This window comes from Drosophila yakuba, chromosome 3R (assembly GCF_016746365.2).
Source record: "Drosophila yakuba strain Tai18E2 chromosome 3R, Prin_Dyak_Tai18E2_2.1, whole genome shotgun sequence".
NCBI lineage: Eukaryota > Metazoa > Arthropoda > Insecta > Diptera > Drosophilidae > Drosophila > Drosophila yakuba.
Window position 1 is genome coordinate 17,920,224 of NC_052530.2, and position 20,139 is coordinate 17,940,362.

The 20,139-nt window shown below is 42.0% G+C and overlaps 1 protein-coding gene across 2 annotated transcripts in view; it reads left to right on the forward strand.

The window, feature by feature from the left end:
• The first annotated feature begins 4,095 nt into the window (after nucleotides 1–4,095).
• The window catches only part of LOC6537312 (stAR-related lipid transfer protein 13), a 92,833-nt gene continuing 76,789 nt past the window's right edge, over nucleotides 4,096–20,139 (forward strand). The window contains exons 1-2 of one of the 2 annotated variants that reach the window (XM_039376480.2): nucleotides 4,096–4,230; nucleotides 4,927–5,202. The gene's annotated coding sequence lies outside the window, so the exon portion shown is untranslated. Of the gene's footprint in view, nucleotides 5,203–20,139 lie in introns of both variants that reach the window. The other variant, XM_039376479.1, reaches the window with a different exon arrangement.

The window sequence follows — 20,139 nt, forward strand, 5'->3', positions numbered from 1 at the left end:
TATACATATGTCGCTTTAAGCTTTGGAAGCCAAAGGATAATGAATCACTATTAAAGTTACTATGCCCCTTTCTTTAGGTTTGATTTTCGTATACTGAAATAAGAAAACCAAATGAAAAACGAAACCATTTTAATAATAAGTAAATGCTCCCTTCAATCCAAACACCCTGCAGTATGTTTTCCAAGTTGGAGTATATTTCCAAACTCAATACCCGTAAATCATGAGAAAAGGCAGCACTTTCAATGGGATTCAATGAGTTTGCTCGGGCGGGCGTAACAAGTACACAAAGGCAAAGGTAAAACCGCCGCCGGCAGCCACTGAATGCTGATCGCTGACCCATTTATGCAGATTTCGTTGGCGCAACAATGGCTTGTACCGGCATAACGATTACAATAACAAAGGCAGCCACCGTGCAGTGCAACAAGTACAGTGAAACACCAACACCAACTCCAACACCCTTGTCGCCCCTGTTGTTGCTTTGGTGTTTCTTTAGAGGCTGCGATGTTGTCGCCGAGAATTTTTGGTCATTTGTCATGTTGATTTATATTTGCTCATTGGCATTAAATGCTTAACAAGATTTTCACGCGGCTCTTGGACCGCTTGACCCAAAGTTGGTGGCGGCAACCTTGAGCGGTTCAGATCGATTCACTTCCCTTCCTTTGTCTCCTTTGGCCAATGCGGCAGACCCCATCCCGCATTTGGTTCAAAGTTGACACAGCTTTTGCTTTGTTTTGGTACATAACACTGAGAGAAATAAGAAACCAAAGCTAAAAATCTTTGCGTTATTAATGGTCTTAAAAGTTTATAAGCAGTGGCATTCAAATGATCAGAAGAAGTACCATTTTAGGATGAGCTTTACATCTTTGTCTAACTTGATTTGGTTTTATTCCTAGTTTAGACATCCTTGTTTTTTATACAAAACTTATTATTTCAACCTATTATTTCAATATTTCCTTTTCACCGCTGTATAGCACTGTTTTTTGGGGGAGATATGATCCATATTTGCACAGCGCCTGCCTGAGTCACTCGTTAAGTCGAGTCAGCGCGATGTGTCAGTTTATAGGCTGGCTGGCCTGCCGTCTGGCATTTGTAATTGAAGGACCCAAAAGACTTATATCAGACCCTCGACGCTGGTCTCCCCGCTCCGCGGTCAAAACAAACAGCACTTAAAATGTGTTTTCTTGTTTGCCCGCCATGTAACAAGTGGCTGGCAGGCGGAAGTGAACTAGCCAAGGATTCCAAAGGTAAAAGGCAAACACGCGCAGAGACGTGACTACCTGTGGATGGTGAATAGAGCCATAAATACGATCGTTTGTCATAGAAGAACAAGGGTCCTGTTCTGCGACTCCATGGACACTCCAGGTAACCGCCCATTAATCATGCAATTGTGGCTGCAACCGAATCCGGCAGCAAATTTCGCGGCAAGGCTCATCAATAAATAATTTGCGGCCAATATAAATGCATTGCGTGGGGTGGCGCTTAGATTAATGAAGGCGTCGCGATTAGAATCAATTTGAATTAATGAACATTTATAGGCGGCTTTCGGAGTTTGTTTGCATACAAACACGCGCAGCGGGTAGTTTCGGCATAGCGAAAACCAAAAACGAACAATGAAAACAAAAGACTTAGGCAACGAACTGGGCGGTGGCGGGTTGTGTTGAGATTTTGGCCAAAACTGTTGGCCCGCCCGGCTGGTTGGCTTATTAATTTCACATGCCTTGGCCGTAATGAAAGGCGATTTTATGTGGCCCGGCCGCCTGCCGTCGTTTATAATCAAGTTAAATGCGCGCTCGTCCATAAAAACTTGACTTATCAGCCAAACGGCAAGGCCAACAAATGGCGCAAATGCATTTAGGGGGGTGCGGCAAAATCGAGGGGAGACCCCCGCCTCCCCCCTATCTTCTACCTATACCACAAAATCTGCATATGGCACCGTTTGGAGACAGTGCGACCATTAACAGAATGATGTCGCTGAGTGAGTGCAATAGCGAAGCGAGCATTGCCTTTTTTATGGCACTTTTCACTCGCTTCGGTTTTGGTTTGGTTTCAACTCGGTGCGGCGCATTGCATTATGGAAAATCCCATACAACTTTATTGGCCAGCTTCCCGCTGTGTGCAAATATATAACTCTGTTTATCGCATTTCATACGGCATTATTTATGCCCCAGTGAAAAGTGCCCGTACAGCGAGAAAATATAACAGGAAACTGGTTGCTTTGTGAATATTTTAATTAAAAACTTTGCTCCATAATTATATTTTACGAACGCTACAATGAATTGATATTTAAAATAAATGATTCTAGTGAGCGTAAATGATGGATTTATGCATCAAAACATTTACGTTCCAATTTTTCGCAGTGTCACACTGTCGAAGACAAATTTCTCCCGATGCCATTGGCATTGAAAACTATTCAAAATATTTCCGAAAATATCTGCCTGGCATCTTTTTGTTTCTCAATATTTTCGCTTTTGATGTGTTTACCTTTCGCTGGAAATCAAGGCGACCAGACGCTATCGATCAAGCATGCAGCACATCACACGGAATGGAGTCTCTGAACTGGGATCTGGAGATCGGGAAGGGACTGCGACTGGTACTGGGATTCGGCGGAGATTGGGGAGCTCCTCACACGCTTGCTTAGATTTCAACACAATGGGCAGTTTCGATTTCAAAGCCGGCAAGAGAATCCGAGCACGTAGATCGGGTCGGGAATGGTTATGGGTAAATGGGTATATCTCGCTGCGACGTTGATGCGCACCTTCGATAAGGATCAGACCGACCGACCGACCGACCGGCGAACACACCTCAAAACGTTATGAAATGCGAAGGGAACGGGCAGAGAAAACGCACAGGGGAAAGCCAATAGAATGGGAAAATAAGGAGATGGCACAAAAACAGGAAAGAGTTGACACGGCTAATCCTGACGAATTGTTGTTAGCTGTCTTGGTTCATTCAACAGTTTGTATGGACGAGAGTTCGTTCTCCTCCATAAGAGTGATTTATAATTTTGGATCGTTTATTCTTGGTCTTTAAAAACTTCTTGGATGTTTATAGTTTTCAGTTTAGAACACAGAAATTAGCTGCAACTAATTAGCTGACGAGGTGTTTACATGACTTTGTTGTTTCCTTTATTTCATATTATTGCGAGTTATTAATGGTATTCCAAGGGTTCATTATGTCTTTAACTTTATGGTTTTCGAACCATAGTCATTGGGGCAATTTATCTGCATTTCATACTAAATTACAGGCTAAAATCTATTTAAATTAAAGGTTTAGCTAGCTGCTTGTCAATTTCCAACAGTCGTAGAATTTTGCTAACCCTTCATAAACTATATTGAACTTAACACGTGAGTTGCTTTCAGCTTTATGAATAGGCAATAAAAAAGCTAATTGATTTATTTAATTTATAAAGCAACCCAATAATTTATAATGATTAGTTTTCCTGACTAGGATGAATAACTTTGTAGGTTACAAAAGCAACTGATTAAATAGTCCACAGCTCAGTTGTGAGTTCTTCATTATCATTGCATACAGTTCGTCTCGCTTTCGTTTTGGTTCACAAAGTTTATGGGTGGAAAAGTGTTAGGCCAATGCAGGCGCTAATCAAATTGAGACAACGAAAGTGTTAAGTCGACTTCCAGGAATCGGGCTATTAAATGCGTGTTGGGCCATAAATCTGCAGATAAGACAATGCTCCACTGATAAGAACCAAGGGAGATGCCAGTCGATAAACGCTGAAAGAGGCTGCACAAAGAGATGAGACGCGGGTCTCAGACGCAGGTCATAAAATCGGAAACCCAAACACACTGAATAAGCCATAGAAAAGACTGTAACTCTAAGACTTTTATCACCGCTTGTTAGTGTATATTTACAAACACATTCGACACAAATACACGCATACGAGTATGCTGGCAGTTTTTCCAATTGTTTTTACTTTCAATGAACTATTCTAGGGGATTTCCGCTCGAACTGCAACACGTTTGAGCTCGTTTGAGATCGCTTCGATCGGCTCGAATTGAGCTGTTGGCGCACTTTGAGCGCAACATGTTGCTCTCTTCGCTCTCTGTTAACCGCTAACACCGCGATACAACAGTGGATACAACAGTTGGGTTTCCACCTCGACCGGGAAAAGTCGGGCAAATTTGAAGCGCTCCTCTGTTATTCACGTTTTTTACGAAATACTGAGTCCAAAAACCGTTGTTTATTGGCAGTTCTCAGGTTTTTACGAAAAAGGTGAACATTGAATTTAGAATCCGAAAATAAGTGATGTAAATATATTGCAAAATATTGGATCAAGTGTTAAAAATCATTTGAGAAACACAAGTTCAAGAACTGTGAGTGCGTGACATCGTGTGTTTTGGTTTTGGATACGTTTCATGAATGAGCGCGGGTGTGAACGAATTTTTCGGAGTCAACAACAAACAACGAACGCGATAAACAGAGGCACACTCACACGACCGCGTTTAAAAAAAAAAAACAGCACTCTCCATTTACCAATAAAGAAATCTTTTGTTTTTGGAAAGCAAATAGAAAATACGAAAATGAAGCGCGGAAATTGCAGTGCAAAACAAAACAAACGCATCGTTTGTTGGGCTTGAATTTCGCACGGTTTTAACACTTCCCATAATAAAAAATAATCACTCCCCTTCTCCCCTCCCTCGAAAGCTGAAAAGTAAAAATAAAACTATGTGCAGAAAAATATATAAAGTTAAATAGTGCATAAAAATCGGTTTTCTTTGCGGTTCGGTTCCGTTTTTGTTTATTTGTAGTGTGCGTGTGTTTCTGTTTCCCCCTTTCTATCGCTATCTCTATCTCTAACCCCGTCTCTTTCTCTGCCCCACCGCCCGTCTCTTTCTGTCGTTTGGGGCGAAAGAGAACGCGTGCTTTTGTTTTCGATTACGTTTACTACATTTTTTATACGCCCCGTAGAAAAACATGACGAAATGTTGTTGTTGAAAACGAGAAATAAATACAAGTGATTCAAAATATAAAAAATAAACGAAACAACGAAAATAATAAAGAGAAATTACACATCTGATCTATACGAGAAGAAAAGAAAAGTTCTGTGCAGCAATATACGAAAGCGAAATTCCATTTGGTGTATAAGGAATCTCCGATGATGGTGTTGTGAAATCAAAAAGTAAAGAAACCCCAAAGCTACAGATACTCTCTTCGCGAGCGGCAGCTGCAAACGCATCCAAGAAGGTAAATAGAGCTTCGATGCCCCATGTGGCTTATCTTCGGGGGAGGGTAAACAATCCAGCTTATCTGCAGGTCCATAAAGATTCATAAAGATCTGCAGATCTCGAGAAATCCAGACATTCAGACATCCATACATCGCATCGCTTCTTTATGGGTGGCTTCGGGCTTCCTAGAACGCAACGTCAGAGTTTTAGATACATCTTGTGATCTTGTGATTGTCGCCGGGCTTGCCACTTACTTTCACTCCCCAAAATTTACCTGAGTTTCTGGGTTTTCTGGTCTTTGACTTTGTGGTACAACTTTATCTTGTCAGCTGCGAGCTGAAAATGATAGTGATAACCTAAATAATATATGTTTACAGTTAGTTAGTCGCTGGCATTATCTGTGCGACGCGTTCGCTTTCGAGTCGGTTTCTCGATTTATCTGCGATCGTTTTTATTGGTTTTTTGGTTTGTTTTAGTTCTGATCGGCTTTCTTTACCATTTCCATTTCCATTTCCGCTGCTGTTTGAATTGTCAGCGCTTTATTTCGATTCATAAATCATAATCGCCGTGTAGTTTGTTTACACTCTTGTCGAGTGCTGGCTTTTACCCCTCTATGGTTTTAACTCATGGGAATAATCACCGAAAAGTGCACAAACAACCCGAATGCGATTTGCATACTTATTGAGAACTCAGCCAAATGGCAGGCAGAGCATTTCCGGTTCTAGAATGCGTCATCGGAGTATGTCGATCGTTTTAACCCCCGAGAAACTAAAGCTGAAACTGAATCTGAAACTGAAACTGGCGACCCGTTTTGTCTGCCATAACAGCAACTCTCGATACGGCCCGCCCTTTATTATTTTACAGCATAGCCAGAGCCATAGCCATAGCCATAGCCACCTTATATATAGAAACTCGTTTTTCGTTGTTTCTGCCTTTGTTGTTTATACTCCACATACGTAGCGATAAGTATGTAAATAAGTTCACAACGAAACACTTGTGCTGGGTGCTTGATAAAATAGCAAATTTCAGGTAAATAAAACTGAAACAATATTTCGACTGGCCGCCTGCCGTTCTTCATCTTCTGGTTGGGAAAGACCCACAAAAATTGGTAATCAAATGTCTATAAGTTACATGCAGTTGGAAGCTTTAATCAAAAAGGTTAGAATATTAAAAATAATTTCATACGATAGGAAAAACACACAAGACGTCTCCCATCCTATCACCTCTTTTATTTAAAAAATCTCCCCCGATTTTTAATGAAATAAAACCATGTTACACCCAATCCAGCAGCTTAGCAGCAAATCTCTGCCCAGATTTTCCCCGATTTAGGAAAATCGCTTTCCCCTTGCTCGGCTGCTCGCAAACATTTATCAAGCGGGGCAGGTTCATCAATTTCGTGTGTGATAAATGTCGTACAAGAATTTACACAAATATGTATGCATGTCTCTCTGCTCCAGCTGCCGGGTACAAGCTGAGTTGACAAAATGATTTGTTTGGGCGCCCCATGTTTTGTCTTGTTGTCGACTGCCAACCTCACCATCTTCCAGAGCATCTTCATGATCACTGCGATCACTGAGCGCCACCCTGAACTTACGGCCAGAATCTTGATGCAGATCTCATCGACGGGGACTGGAGCCCCGAAACTGCCACTAATTCCAAACAATGTAAGGCATTATTTATTTTTAACTGAGGTCATCAGCGTAGACATCGTCTATTACAACGCCCGCCTCTCTAGAATTTTTCATCTCATCGTGCTGGGAGCTCCCTCTGGTTATCTGGTACTCTGGTTCTCTGGTTCTCCGATTCCCCAGTTCTCTGTGCTCCATTCTCAGATCTCAGTTCTCAGTTTTTCGATCTGTACACAGAAACACAATATGATTGGTTTTGAATTTGATAATACATTTAGAATTAAAAGGCAAGAACTAAGTTTTAAAGTTAAGCTATCTTATCTATCTGTTATTTGTATTACGAAGCAATTCTTTGATTTATCCTCAGTAATACTAATAAGAAAACTAGGAAGTATACTTTTATTTAATTAGGAAAAGTTTGGATATCTTTTTATTAGAATCGTTTTGTTTTTCAGAAGATCAACATAGAAAAAATATCATCTTTTGTATACCATTCTATACATTGAATAGAAGCAATATTTTACTAATATTTGTAGTACCCAGATTTTTTCTGTGTACGGTTTTGAGTTCTATAGTGTTGTTCTTATTTCAAAGTTAATGTGCTCGGTGCTGTTTTTTGTTCAGCTGTTGAACTCGAACTCTCACCAAATTATGCCACTCACACACACACACTGACACACACTGATAGTGGGAGAAAGAGAGGGGTAGCGTGGCGGGGGAAAGAGAAGCCGAGCAGTTTTAGTTGGGTTTACAAAGATCCAAGACCAAAGAGCCAAGACCCAATGCCAGCGGGGCCAGCAAACATTATTTGAAATATTTATGCTTGACTTTTGCGCCTCAATGACTTTTGAATTGCCTTGCCTTTGGCTGCCAGTTTCCACACACACACACACACACACACACACACAAGCACACACTCACTCAACCGCACAACCACACGTGTGTGTATCTGTATCTGTATCTGGATTTTATGTCGGTTCTTAAAGATACGCGCCGATCTTTGTGTATATTTTTACATGCCGGCGCGCACATATGTTGCATCAATGGATGTTTGGGATCTAAGACTGCTGCTAACCCCGCCGGAGAAAACAACACAAACATTAAAGACACATTAACCTGCTTTTAATTTGTCAATATTAGCTGGTCAAAGTCGTTGGTCCGCGCAAAAGAAAGGCCCCTCTTTAGATCTCAAATCTCAGTTCTCAGGCCACACTTTTCATTTCTTTCGGCCATCGTTGGAAAGTGAGGCAACAAGGCAGCCCAGCTGAGAAGAACAAGGCCATAACTCTGCACGACAGACCCAGCATGTTTGGATGTCTGAGATGTTGACCTTTTCACAGCTGGAACCATCTCTCACATCATATCGTTGGTTCTTTTCGGTCTGGCAGTACAGCATTTTGGCCCATTGCTCGGCCGCTTGTCAATTTCTGTCAGTTGCTTGTCAAAAAATTTGTTTGGCTGTAAAAAATGCAGTGAAAACGTTTACAGACCACAGATCACCACCAAAAATAGGAAAACAATCTGAAAAACCGAACACGATTTTCTTGTAAGCCATCCAGAAAATGATTGACGAACCGCACTGACGAGCTGACTAACTTACTTCTCCTTACAATGTGAATACTTATAGTACATACTGTGAGTGAGTTCCCTGTCTCTGGCTGCATAATTAACCTTTTGGCCGGACTTTTGAGGAATGTATGTACATGTATGTAGTGTGTAGTGCTGTCGTACTACAGCCGGTCTGTTTGCGTTTGTTTACAGCGTAATTTGTTGATAAATAAATGTGAAAATGCAAACAAATCGGGCGAACAACAACCACCGGGCTACGCAATCGACGTCCGCTGACTAATGGAGCCCCAACTTATCTAGCCCACTCCCTCTTTTGCGCCCCCCTCCTAAAAGTTAAAGTCAGGCATAATACTTGTATATAATGGAAGGGCTCTGTTCTGTTCTGTTCTGTTCTGGTGACACGTAGAAACACAAAGTATTGGGTCGATTTCTTTTTCGGGGGTATTCCCTTTATTGCCATAACTTGACATTTTGCCAATTTGTCTTCTACTGACACGTAGGTTAGCTTGCTGCGTAGGTTCGGTGGCTATTTTTTTGTCACCTTAGAGTGTCAGGTGGAAATATGTGAAGGGCGTCGCGTTATGGCGCCTTTAAAAATGAGCTAAATTAGCATTTTTTAACGAACTTGGTTATTAATTCCTGCTTTTGGCGTAGATCACCAATTAATTCACGCTCGTTGGCACGGCAGGTGATCTCTCTCTCCCTTTCCATGATGATCTAATCCTCAGCATTCAATGGCCGTAATTAGGCTCAATTAATTTGGCATAAAAGCGGAAATGGAAAAGTGCTGGTTCGAACGGATGCAAAAAAAAAGAAAAAAAAACTGGGCAAAGAAAAGCCCCAAAAAGTATAAAAACGTAGAAAAAAGCGTTGGAAAAAATTGTCTTAATGATAGACATTCACTTTTTATGGACGCGCGAGGTGTGTGTCTTAATGGAGTGAAATTTCTGGTAATTGAGCGCGACGAGCTTTTGACTCTTGGGTGCGCACAGCGCATTTGATGAATTTTTGAATTTTGAACAAGTCCACATATTTTTGCAGCAATTTTGCTGGCCTTTGTTTTTGGCACGGCCGAGTGACTCGGCTTCTACTTTGGCGAGCCAAAGCCCCAGCCTTCTTCTGTGGATTTTGCCTTTGCTGTTGCTGTTGCTTTTGCTTTTGCTTTAGCTGCTGTTGTGCTGCATTTGTTATGCAAATCAAGTGCCGCCATGTGTATGAAGCCGATATACATATAAACTAAGAAACTGAAACGCTGCTTTAGCCAATCGGTAGTACACTGCGCGCAAATGGTAGTAGTGAATAACAAACTCTTGACTGATGCCAACGCTTTAGTTTGCCAAGGATGAGGACATAGTGCAACATTGTTGCATGCATTTGCATAAGATCTTAAGGAATCTATATTTGGGTTATTTGCACACCTTTTTTTCCGGTGCAGCGAAGCTATAGCTGGAGCCGGAGATGGAGTTGGCCGGACCAGGCCAAGTCGGTTTGGGCCAACTCAGAGCGGCCCAGCACACAAAATTGAAATAAACTGAATCCGCGAACTGGTTGTGTAGGCAGCCCACGTACAAGGTCTTCAAATATGGCTCTTTATTTAGCCGTTGTGGCTGCTCTTTTCTAAGCATTTTTCTTCTATTTCTTGTGTGTTGGATTTTAGACGCTATAATAGCATTAATTTACCATACAATTTCATATTTATGGCCATTGTACGCTGAAGTGCAATTCGCTTTTAAACTTTGCTTTTCTTTGTTTTGCACTCGGTTTGATATTGCCTTTTTGCCATTTTGCTTTTCGTATTGTATGTTTTTCAATTTGTGCATTCTGCACTCAGTTCCTGAGTGAGTGTCGTGGTTTTTGTGTGGGCGGTTTGTTTACTTTTGCGCCCCATTTTGGTTTTTAATTAAGTTTGTTGTTTATTTCAGTTACATGCTGGCCGCCCTCTCGATTGCGCGCCTCCCAATAATTGATTAATTCCAGTTAATTTTTATGGCGAAACCTTTTTTATTTGCGAGAAGGCTCCACGATTAGAATTTGTGTGAATCATGGCTACGTGATAAACTGGCAATGCTTGCGAGTAAATAAATTGTATTCTTACATACAGATATAATACGTCCTAGGCAGGCTATAAATGCATATAAACACATACTCTTTACTGCATATAGATAGACTCACGCTTCGCAGTTTTAAAGATTAGATGGCGCCGGAATAAAAAATAATTTTTGATGACCTTAGTGCGGCAGTGGGATGATCTCATTGATGATAGTAGCATCGGACTTAGTTGGCTGAACTTTCAATGGGACTTGCCATGTGCCGGGGTTATCATTCGTGCATTATTCGCAAATTCATTTATTAGAGGTGATCATTCTAGCTATTCAAGTGTCATTACATTCCGATTTGGCATTTTCTAACTTTCATTTAACATTCCCCCAAGATGACCCCAAATCTGAAAGTGAAATCATTACTAATGTGATTTATTCTTTTCATTGCAGGTTGGTGACTTTCCCATATTGTAATTCGTATTCGTAAGTTTCGAGCCAAGTTTCTGCCTACTTATCTGGCCCCCAAGTGAATTAAAAGTTTTGGCAGACGTGCATTTTCGCTGAGAGTGCTATCAAGAGGTGTAGCCAATAAACAGACCCACATGCGATCGCCAGACTGACTCACAGACACATATACCCATACCCCTTCGATCAACAGACGTCTGCCGCCGAGTGAATGCAGCAAGAAAGTCGGTCCAACTCAAAATTGTACATATTTTTGACAAGCTGACAGCGCCAAAGACGCTCGCTACTCCAATGACGTAATTGCCGGGTAAAAGCTGTTAAAAAAGTTAAGCAAAATTGCGGGGTATCGAGAGCAGAGCGATTTCGAGCTGAGCGTGTGCAAATTTGCTTTGTGAACTTTATCACCGAACTGTGCGAATTAGTCATACGATCGAACCTGAACATATATACTCGTACCTTTGCGTACAACTTGCGAATTTCCTGCTGTTGTTGACGATGTTTTGCACGTTTTATATTGCGGTTGCAGCATTTCCTTCCACAGACGGCTGAGAAGTCCATTAGTCGTGTGGAGAACATTTTAGCGAGCAGTCAATAAAGCGAGTGTTTTCTGTTTGTATTACTCGTACTTTGGGGTGGAAAGGCTGTATGGTACTGGCTAAAAATGAATAATATTGAAGCACAGACATCGGAAAATATTCATATATTTAAAGCTAATCAACATCTAAGTCGTGATATAAACAGTGGCATAAACAGTTCAAAAAACTTTACTGATTAATCGGTACTTTCAAGTCGAATAGCACTAGTTCCTAGTTCTGAGTGCATGAATGAATAAGTGAATGAGTTCATCGCATTCAGGGGGCGTCAGTAGTGGCCATTTGTGCCGTCTGTGCTGCGTCTTGGCTTAACCCAATAAAAAAGCGAAAACTTCCAGTGCGTGGGCGCTCGGAACTTAGTCATCGGCACAAGAGTGCGATGGGGAAATGCAGTCTAAAGAAGAGTTGACTGCACTTTGTCAGCAAGACAACTGCACTGAACTCGACTGATACTGATACTCATACTCATACTGATACTGATAAGCCCTCTGTTTAGTTTGCAACAGCAGAAGCAGCAGAAGGAGCAGCAGTCGCGTCCAAAGACTGACAAACAAACGGGTGCGGGGGGAGACAGCCGTTGGAGATAAGGAAAAGAGTTGCGATCATCGAGGAAAACACATTTTCAATTTGATTTATGGCATGTAAATTTATGGAAATTTACTGGGGACCCAGGCCTGATGATACAGGCATGATTCTCGGTAAACCAAGCCCGATAATGTGTGGAAATCCAGCGGATAGTTTTCCACCGTTGCTGTCTGGCTTGGTGTGCGGCGCATTCCAATTATATTATATCATGTGCTCCCAGCATTATCGCATATGGTAGTGTATATGGTGCTGACTCGCGATTCTAGTCGATATGTAAAGACCAAAACAAGTTGTCGAACAAGTTTTGAAACGCCTTTTGCCGCCGCTGCACGGAGAAAAATCGGTATCAGCTCGATATGTGCCTCCCACTAAATTGGGAAACTATTCATTGACATACTGAATACACCTGGCAGTAGAAGAAGTATAAAAAAATTAGCCATAATTACAAAATCCTACACTTTTTGCCGCGTGCACTCGCACATTACGTTCATTTAGTGATCTTGTCTCAAACACCCAGAACTGGCCACTACAATGTATGGGAGACAAGTCTTAATTACCCAACATTTATTTGTGTTTTCATTAAAAACTGAGCATATATGTATATATAGTACACAAATGTGGCAGCTCGTTCGTTTGCCCGCGGCGCTAATGAACTCGCCGTCGTCTTGTTAATAATTATTGAAATTTTTGGTTTGTTTTTTCTTTAATTTTGTATTTTTGTATTTGGTTTATTTGGTTTATTTGCTGCTGCCCCTGTGTAGTTGCTTTTAACGCGTTCAACTGGCTTTTGAATTGATTTCGGCAATTAAAGGCCCCCAAATGAAATTGAAAACGTTGAAACGCTGAAAGGCATTCGGCTGCGCGCGAAAAAATCGCTTTAAAGTTATTATAAATATTATTGCTGGACACTTGAGATCGATGATTGATGATTGATGGTCGAGCGGAAATATTGCCTTAAATATTAATATTTTGTTTCACACGTGCGTAGCTCTCTTCTTGTCTCTCTCTTCGTTTTCCTTATCAAAGGCACTCATTAGCTGCTGATAAAAGGCAGCATTTGTTGTTGTACCTTCTGCTTGATAATCTTATTTAAAAACTCACTCAGATAGCGCCGGGCTAGTTCCATTTGATTTTATTTCTCCTTTACTCAGTTTTCCTTCGTATTTATTATTTTTTTTTTTTCTCAATTTTTATCTCGTCCGATAAAAGCTGGCGTTATGTATTTGTGACTTAATTAGTTTGCCGGCTATATAGGAGAGTAGGTGGGCAGCCAAAGTCCCCTACAGACCGGATCTCGTTTGGCCATCGAAAAAGTATCGAACAACACCAACAAGAACGACCAGCGATTTTCGATTTTCAGAGAAGAAAAAATTAATTAGAGACGCCGCCGTGCCGCTGATAAGCAAATACAAATAAATAAATAAACACAGCAACGCAAACAAACAGAGAAACATATGGCGGATATACAGATTCAGATCCAGATCCAAACACCGACTTGGCTGCCTTAATATAGTCGTTTTAACTATGTGGGGTAGAAAGTTCTTCTTGATTAGTGGGTCAGCTGAAAGGAAAGAGATCTAATTATACATGAATGTGACAAGACATTGCATTAGTCATTGGACAGAGAAAGAAATTATTGACTTGATAGGGAGAATCCCGATCAATTGAGGTAAATCCACACATTTTTTGTTAAATGCAAAGACATTTAGTAAGATATTGTTGAATAAATTTGTATTTTTCATACAACTCACCTCATAACTATGCAAAAACCTTAATTGTTCTCTGTGTAGCTTTGGTTTGCATACAAAATTTGTTCAAAAAATGATCCCCTAACCTGACCACCGGTTGACTTGTGCGTCAGCCTTGAACAATTGCCAAAATTTGCCAGCGAATTAGTAGATGTTTTTCTTTCTTTTTCGTCGACGCCACGAGAGATTTATAATTCCGTCTATAGGACAGGAAAGACAAAAATTAGCGGCAGATATATGTAGATTAGTTAGGCATCTCTGATCTCGGCCCCTAAAAATCACAAATCCGCACCAATCAACATTTCTCCATCTGGCCGTTTGGGTTGATTTAATTTTCACGTCTTTCAGGCGGCCACTGTTATTTTATTTTCATCGGGTCGTAAAAAGTCTAAATTGCGTTTGAGTTGCAAAGGCTACAAATGTCGTCATTTATAAATACTTCAATAAATTGGCTAAGGTCGAAACGGGTATAAATCTGTGGGCCAACATAAGCGGGCATAAATATCGAAGGAGACATGCTCTTGATTTTAACGACTTTCCAAAGTTTTATGAATGAATTTCGGGTTTTGGTACAAGTTCGAGCGTTCAGCGGGATTAAGTGGATAAGAGTCAGATATTGAAAGGTATGAAAGGAATGCTTTATATTTTATATACCGGCAAATGATGTCACATCCTCTGTTGTTGTTATTGTTGTTTACACTGGAAGTGGCCGGGCCATAAATTATCTAGTTATGATTTACAGCCCCGCCAAGTTAATGCAAATATGCGCGCATATTTGCATGCCGACAAGTCAATCACTTGACTTGACGCTGATAAATTTAATTGCCAGTGGCCGAATGAGTTTAAAAAAAGTGCCCCGCCACTCATTATAGAATTTATAATTAAATGCATTTATTTACAACTACGCGGAGGCACTGACCACCGACCACAGACCATCGACCATCGACCATCGAGCATCGTGCATGGGATGTTGATAATGTGAGTGAAGAGCGTTCGCCGCCGCATGTAATGTAATTATTTTCCTTATTTTTACAAAATGCCCGCGACACGCTCTGTTTGAAATGAACAACGAAAACAAGTGATTAGATGATGCCAGCCAATTTTCCACTACGGTTTGTTTTCATCCGTTCTGCGGACTATGGCCTACACAAATGTAATGTAGATAGATACACTCGTACACTAGTATCTGAGTATCCGCAAGTCCGCTGTGCGGACAGTCGAACAAACGCGTTTGCTGATAGACGAGCCACTGGCCGCCTGACTGACCATTACAAATGTTCACTTAGTCGGGCCACAGATATGGATATATGGATATGGCCATTGGATACCACTAAAACCGCAGTGAAAGAGTTAGAAATGCAGAAGGGGTGAAGGAGGAAGGGAGGAATGGAGCGGAGCCTCTCTGCTTTTGCATCGTCTGCCGATTGCAGTTTCGCTGTTTTTATTTTCACATTTACTTTATTTTTCTTTTCTTTTTTTTTCGTATTTTTGTCGTTGTTGATTATTTCTACAAAAGCCACTAATGGATTTTGATATGCACAACACAGCAGCACCGGCACACACTCTCGCACACACGCATATTTCTATTAAGATGATGCGACTGGCCACTCCAAGCCATTCTCCAATCTTACACCGTGGAAAATGCATATGCAAATGTATGTTCATATTCAAAAAGTATAGAAAACTGTGCACTCTAAAGTCTTAAGTAAAATAAACAAGTTCTTATATTTTCAAATATTCTAAATACATTTTTTAAATATCTTTACGGTCTTCGTTTATTTCGAAGATCTGAATAATCTTTGGCAGTACTTTTCTGAGTACCAGGTGATTTTTCTCAGTGAATCCACTCCACTCCTCCGTGAGTTGTGGCTACTTTATTTGCCCGACTGGCGGCTACGTCCAGCGGCATGCCAGATAAAGTTCTTGCGCTTTTCGGTAAAAGTGCAATCGTTAGAATGTGAGTGGTGCGGAGTGGTGGTGCTGGCAGGGAACTTAGGGGATTGGGAATCGTGGATCGGGGATTGAGGATCGGTGATGGTCACCGATCGGCGGCGACGACCCGCTTAATTATCAAAGACATTTTTCTCAATGGGCTTGGCCGGACCGCTGATAGTGCCCACTATATGGCCAGGAGTGGCTCGTTGGATCGTTGGATCGATGGCTCGATGTTTTCATTTTTAAAGGCGAGGTCAAGCGAGCGAATTCGCGTTGGCCCGCCTGTCAGTCGGGTGATCTAATGTGCGGTCCAGGAAGTGCGGACAGTCGCAGATGTTTGCCAAAAACACGACAGCCTCTTGCCGCCTGCCTCCTGGCAAGCAAACAGCAAACAACTTAGGGCTCAGAGGCATTAAACTGACTGCGGCAGTGGCTGAAATAAACAAGAAGGGAGCGAGTGCAGCCAACACTAAACTAATGGCAGTGGCAGCCACGCCGGCGTAGCACGGTTCAATGAATTACTTCATTAGTGCAGGCGTGTTCCGTGTGGCATGCGTTGTATCTCACAGATACTCTCCGCCGCAAAGGCAGACAGTCAGCTTGGGCCGCTCAGCATTTGCCAACGTCTGCCAGTCAGCCAGTCAGCGTGCACTGGGAGAAATGCATCTGTATATCTCTAAATATATTCTAATAAATCCCATGATCTAGGGCAGATGTTTTAATTGCAATGGTAGAAGTTGGAGAGAAGTGCTATCAGATAATATAGAAGAACGTTGTCATCCAACCCCTTTGTGTTCCTCTAACTTTTCGCTCAGTGTGCTCGTTCTGGGCCCTGGCACCGTGGAGTGCCACTACTCACTACTCACTACTCACATGTGCCCATGCTGGCCTCGGATCGCGTCAACTGTGCGTGGAAATTAGCTGCTGCCGCTGCTGATGATGTGGCTCCTCGACTTTGGCCGGCTGGAGTAGGACTCCTGGAGGAGGACTTTCTGGGGCCTCTAGCCCAGCTGCCTTAATTGCGGAAGTTATGAGCATGGAATTTTAATTATTTCACTCGAGAACTTGGCTCCACCTACTGCAGTTCTCTGCTCTTTTCGTTTACAGTTAGCCCTAGGATGGTTTTTTTTTTGGGTATCTTGGCAAACATCCGCCAAACCTTTCCACTGTTTGCATTCTTCGGCTGACGACGAGAAAGTGTCAAGACGAGTGATTGCACTGCTCTACGCACTGGAGAATGCTGTGTGTCTTCGTGTTTGTTGTGTTCCCAATTTTCCCCATATTTAGTTCTAGACGTGACACTTTCGACTGCGCTTTCCACACACAGCAAGAGCTTTCCTCGAGATCCATCGTCCGAGTTGTTTGGCCTGTTCTGGTTCCTTTGTGTGTTTGCGGTGTTTGCTTATTTGTGGGACAGATACTGCCGCAGATACTGGTACAGATACAGATGCGTTGGAGTGGAGTGCAGTGGAGTGGAGTGGTGTCGCCTGGCATCTGAGTTACTTAAGAGGGGCTCAGTTCAATGGAGCTCAGTGCGCTCGTCCATTCGTCAATTCGTAAATTCGTCATTCGTTCAGTCAACTTCCTGGCTTGTTTTCAAATGCCACGGCCTGCCAATGCGGCGGGGCAAAGAAAACGTAAAAAGCAGAAAGCCCACGACGACTTGGCCAAGAGCAGCTGATGTGCTGATGTTGCAGCAGCCTTTCTGAGGTGGATGGAGACGTCGTTTAAGATTAAGACGACTTCTTTTTACAGCTGTGTGTGAGTTGTAGTTGCTGCTGCGGTGAGTGCGTGTTGTTGCTGCTGCTGCGAGGTGAGTGATGATGATGAATGTGTTACAACGAAGGTTAACGACTTTCAGCTTTATAAATACAGACTTACAGACTCACACAGCCTCGCACACAGCTGATAAAGCGGCCTGCTCTCTTCTATTGTGGCCAGAAATGCGAAATGCGAAATGGAAAATGGAAAATGGGAAATGCGAAGAACCCGTCTTGGATCGTGTGTGTGCCAGCTAATTAAGCCGCCAACAAGCTAATTATAAGTCGCGTCTGGCACTCTAATTGCAATTTAAATAAATGTGGCAGGCGGTCGGGCCACTTTGGCCAACCAGTTTGGCATTTGGCCAAAAAGGAGCGTTTTAAATTTCAATTTGTACAAGTCAGCGCGTTGTCAATGCACCAAGAACTCTCTCTGCTTCTCTGCCGCTCCGTTTCTCTTCTCTCTTAACAACTAAATTACACTTGTCCACATGTTAACAATCTGCGCGACTCACACACATTCCGGCCAAACCAGCAGCAATAATCCACCACAGTTAGTCACTTTGGCCCAGTCGGTCTGTCTGAGAGAGTCAAGATTGCAATGGGGTTAGCAGCGCAATCTGCTCAAATATAGATAGCTAGTTAGATGCCTGGCAAACAAACCCACAAACAAACAGACGGACAAACAAACGGACAAACAACTATTCCGCCAGCAACACAGCAACACAGCAACATGTGTAGCCATGTAGCAACATTGCAACAGCAACAGCCAAAAGCAACTGCAGCAGCAACAACAACCGGCTTTTGGGTATTCTAATTGCGCACAAGCTTAGCAGCTTTTAGTTACTTTGTAGACTTTTAGTTGCCAGCGATTTTAGCATAGATACATTCTCCACCTCGCAGATACAAAGATACACAGATACCCGGCCAGCTGGCCCACAGACTGTTAATTTATGCAACGGTCTATAGTCCGGATAGATACAATAAATTGCTTGCCAAGTGTGGCCGAATAAGTGTTCTATTGATTTCAGCAACACCTTGTCTTCAAAAGGCCAAACTGACTAACTGTTCTGTCAAAATGTTTCAGCCTGCCCACGTTGGTCTTTGGATCGTAGGATCGTTGGTTAGCCAAAGACAGCGATCAGTGCACCGAAAAAAGCGTAGATACATTTTAGAAACACATGACTTGAATTAAATGTATTCAAGGTTCCAATCGGTGTTTTTACCTATTTTAAAAATAATATTTTTATCGACATATTCAAGCACTGCATTATCGTTAGCAAGGTAAAAATAAACAACTTCGCCTTGAAAACATAGCAAATATTTCTCCCTGTATATGCATTGCATGTGGCATGAAATTCAGTTGAAATAATGACACACCCGTTCCGATTTGAAATCCCTGTGTGTGTGTGCCATATAGACATACAGATACAGTCGGAGCCACAGATACACATCTCTCCAGCCCATAGATTTTTTCACTCGAAAATGAAATGAAAATTACTGAACTGTAACCATATGTGGCTTCATGCTGCTTTATGTTTAGTACTCTATGTCAGAGTAGGGTTCGTTTGGCTATGCCAAGAACGTTGTCGGCCCCATTAAAATTCATTTAATTATGCTCATAAAAAATAAACCACAGACGAGCAATTAATTTTGCAAATAAGTGAGGCCAATTGTTTGCGCATTAAATGAATGTGCGGCCAATTTGGGTGGCTCTTGGGTTATCTTCTGATGTTTTTTCAAAAGGTCTATGCCATTTTTATGGCTAATTTAATGCCGCTAATCGTGTACTTTTTTCTCTGTTTAGACCGCCCACAAATAATTTGCCCATGTTGGTTGAAAAAGGTTAATTACAATTTATTGCCAGCGCTCTTGTCGTTACGCTCACTTGATCTCTTTTTACTATAGAGTCCCAGTCCCTGTCCCTGTCCTACGATCGCACAATTTTGATTGGGAACGGAACAAACGGCGGGCAACGTCAACAATTTAATTGCACATTTGCATTAGAGTGGAAAGTCTGACTCGTGGCCTGTCATCGGGGATTGCTACTGTTGCAGTTGTTGCATCTGATGTTGCTGCTGCAGTTGCTGCTGCAGTTGCTGCTGCAGTTACTACTGTCTTTCTGCTGCTCCTGGTGAGCGCTTTTCATTACAATTGCCCAGCACAGGCCACGTTTGATTTCTTAATTGTCGCTAAATGCGGGACTCGCCAAACATTGTCTTTTCAGCCAGACAAAATGTTGTTGCAGCAGCAGCAGCCGCAACAGCAGCAGCAGCTATTGTTTTAGCATTATCGTCGATCATTTTGTTTGCAATGAGTTTTTGTGGTTGCTGAGCACACGAAATGAATGTTTGGGTACACACAGCTGTAAAGGAATTGTCGAACGAACGGCGATCATGGTGGTAATTTCCAAACGGCAACCGTATGCTGGTTGCTGCTTGAAGTGGGGTTCACATTTTAATTGCTTCCATTTCAAATTCAATTTATTTTTATTTTTCTCCAAAGGAAATATATCCCGAAGTGTGCAGTGCTGGCAGTGCTGACAACTCACCCTTAAAGTTGCCTAGATACCTGCATAAAAATTCACTCAAATAGATCGTTGGCATTAGGGCTGCGTTCTCTTGTTTTCACATA